Genomic DNA, 3,939 nt, shown 5'->3' on the forward strand with positions numbered 1-3,939 from the left:
ATATATATATATATATGTATATATATATATATATAAATGTTAACTTTGCAAAGCAAAAAGTAAATAAAATAAACATTAACCACTCACAACTCTATTTCAAAATATATAATAAAAGAGCATGGCATTTGCATTATTGTTTATCACCTATGTGTATATCAGATTTGCAAGTGATTCTGCAGTCTTGCACAGTGGGAGTTCCTAGGCCTGTGAGATATCTGATTCCTGTGCTCTGCAACAGATCTAGCTCCTGCACCCAGCAGAGCTCAGGGTCATTCTTAGGTCATAGTGGTTAAAGATGGCTGTCAATTCACTGCTTAGGCTAGGTTTCAAGTCTCCTTTATCTCTATTACACTGATGATTCCTGTGGCAGCTTAAGAAATTAATCATATTATCAATACGCATCTTAATGTTTCGTTGTATAGCACCAAAGTAACTGTATTAAAAGCTCAGTGTGCTGTATCTGAAAGTCAGCTACACTTTAAAAACTAAGAACTGGAACAAATATATTTGAATAAACAGTTATGGTTCTATGCTGTACTACAAATTTTTTAAAGGGGAGTTAAAATAAAAGGTTGAAACCAGCTGATTCTGCCTCTTCCCAGTGCAAAGATAATTATTATTCAGTCAAAAAATATGCAGTGAAAAAAAGTAAATGCATAAGAGACATTATAATCCTGAGAGTATCCACCTGGTGTTTTTATTTTGATGAATATCCTTTTGGATCCCCATGCCTATGCAACTTAATGTTCGTCACAATTCTTCATGGCAAAGGAAAAAGACAAGCCTTAATTGTAAATTTGTGCATGCTTTATTGCACAAATCAATGGCATGAACACATTTAACAGGATTGTCATTCCATTTAATTACTCTGATTTTGACAGGAACCTATTACAGATAAAATTGATAGCATGAGTAATAAGGACCACCAAAAAAAAATCACTGCTTTCTGGCCAGGCACAGTGGCTTACTTCTGTAATCCCAGCACTTGGGAGGCCAAGGTGGGCAGATCACCTGAGATCAGGAGTTCAAGACCAGCCTGGCCAACATGGTGAAACCCCATCTTTACAACAACTACAAAAATTAGCTGGGCATGGTGACACTTGCCTGTAATCACAGCTACTTAAGAGGGTGAGGCAGGAGAGTAACTTGAACTCAGGAGGCAGAGGCTGCAGTGAGCCAAGATCGTGCCACTGTACTCCAGCCTGAGTAATAAAGTGAGACTCTGTCTCAAAAAAAAAGAAAAGAGAAAAGAAAAAAAAAAAATCACTGCTTTTTCTTCAAAGGGTGAGTATTCAGATCTTCTATATTCTCTATGGCTACATGCATTAGGTGAAGAAAAAAATAAAGCATATTAATAGGATAGCCATCCTCAAATTGCTTCCTTCCAAGTTGAGTTACGTTTATGATATGACATAACAGCGATGCCTGGTCATTTTTTTTAGAATAACTGGGTTAGATCTGTGACATCAAGAAAAGCAACAAATGAATAAGTAGGCAAGTGGACAAAAATAGAGAAAAGAAAAGCACTTGCCCAAATCACCCTGTGTTAATTTCATGTGCTATTTCTCAGTTTTTTTCTAAGTAATATTTAAAGGTGTTCATTATACTTTTGCCTGAGACAGGTAATAAAAGCTCAGGAGCTGAACATTAAGCTTAAGATATGTGCAGATAAACAGGAGGGATAAGAGGACTATGGTAAATAGTTGATCATTGCCAGAAATTTGAAACTGGCAGTAAGAGGAAGCCAGCAGCTCTATTCAACTGACAAAGTAGTGGTATGGTACTTGGCATCCTGGCATGTGTAGCCAAATGGCAAGATGCCAAGTATTGGCTGGAATAGCATAAACTACTGATTTCTCTTCCACAAATTGAGGGAAGGAAGAGTTTTAGCAGCACAGCAACACTGTTTTATGTAGTCACATTAAACTGTCTGCTACTTGAGTTCCTTTTCCACATTCTAGTTTATAACTCACTTTTCTTTTCTTTTTTTTTTTTTGAGATGAAATCCTGCTCTGTCGCCCAGGCTGGAATGCAGTGGCACAATCTCAGCTCACTGCAACTTCTGCCTCCTGGTGTCAAGAGATTCTCCTGCATCAGCCACCCGAGTAGCTGGGACTACAGGCACATGCCACCACGCCCGGCTAATTTATTGTTTTTTCAGTAGACATGGGATTTCACCATGTTAGCTAGGGTAGTCTCCATCTTCTGACTTCATGATCCGCCTGCCTTGGCCTCCCAAAATACTGGGATTACAGGCATGAGCCACCATGCCTGGCCTCCTTTTTGGTCTTTTAAACTCGAAACTGTCATTCAAAATAAGCTCATATTTATTTGACTATTGATCAAATGGATATCATCAATAAAAATATTTTTCCAAATGATTCTATCCCAAGCTGCTTTTGTCTTTCAATTAAGAAAAGGTTTTGGCTGGGCACGGTGACTCACACCTGTAATCCCAGCACTTTGGGAGGCCGAGGCGGGCAGACCATAAGGTCAGGAGATAGAGACAAACCTGGCTAACATGATGAAACCCCGTCTCTACTAAAAATACAAAAAAAATTCGCCAGGTGTGGTGGCACGCATCTGTAGTTCCAGCTATTTGGGAGGCTGAGGCAGGAGAATCGCTTGAACCTAGGAGGTGGAGGTTGCAGTAAGCCAAGATCACGCCACTGTACTCCAGCCTGGGCAACAGAACAAGACTCAGTCCCCCCCAAAAAAAAAGAAAGAAAAAGAAATGGTTGTATGCTATGCCAATAGGATAAGATATTCAGAGGATTAAGTCAATAGACTATAAATTATATGTAAAAAAAAAAAAATTAGGTCACACAACCTAAAAATAAATCCGTTGTGTCACACTACTCTGACACAACAGATTTATTATTAAAGTAGGTAACTCCATAGCAATTCACATTAGTTTTTATAAAGTAAGAGACAGGGAGAGATCAATGATAACTTTGGCTTACTGCTGCTTTTAATGGTTCATTTATAATAGCTACTTATCTCCTATTACTTTAGCTTGCTATAATAATGCCAAAACAAGAAAAAAGATAGTCACCATTATGGGAATATATATTTAATTCAAGTCTGACTGACTGTTCTTTAATCTGATTCATGTATTTGTAAAGTGGCCAGAAGTACTCTAAAATGCATAGTGATTCTTAGGTACACATAAAAACTCCATTATACAGTCTATATTAGGTTTAGAGTAAAAAACATCTGGTAGTTTTGGCTTTATTTTCATAGGCATATTATTATTAGACAAACAACCACATTGCAGGGTACACTCAGAACCCACCAGCTCAAACTCAACTGCTACTATCAACATCAAGAATAACAGCCAAATCTTAAATGGACCTTTTATCCTCACTGTGTTTCCTGGAGACAGCTATCTTTGCAAATGAAAAGCAGATTTTTGCTCTACATGTGCACATGGATCCACATTCCATTCCTGGATTTTCTACAATTGCCTTGCCATTCTTGATGATTACTCCAATTGCAATGGAGATTTAATACAGGCTTCCAAAGGTCATCTCAAAGGAAGGAGGAACAAGCTCACTGATTTTGTTTAAGAAGGTTGAACATGGGCAGTCCTCACCAACCAATCCCCCATATATTTTCTTCTAAGGAAAGTGCTATTAAAGAAATATTAAATGATGGCCGGGCACGGTGGCTCATGCCTATAATCCCAGCACTTCGGGAGGCCGAGGCGTGTGGATCACAAGGTCAAGAGATCGAGACCATCCTGGTCAACAAGGTGAAAACCCTGTCTCTACTAAAAATACAAAAATTAGCTGGGCATGGTGGCGCGTGCCTGTAGTCCCAGCTACTTGGGAGGCTGAGGCAGGAGAATTGCTTGAACCCAGGAGGTGGAGGTTGCGGTGAGCCTAGATCGTGCCACTGCACTCCAACGTGGGTAATAAGAGAGAAACTCTGTCTCAA

The sequence above is a fragment of the Cebus imitator genome, unplaced genomic scaffold (assembly GCF_001604975.1).
Source record: "Cebus imitator isolate Cc_AM_T3 unplaced genomic scaffold, Cebus_imitator-1.0 Scaffold45, whole genome shotgun sequence".
Classification (NCBI taxonomy): Eukaryota; Metazoa; Chordata; class Mammalia; order Primates; family Cebidae; genus Cebus; species Cebus imitator.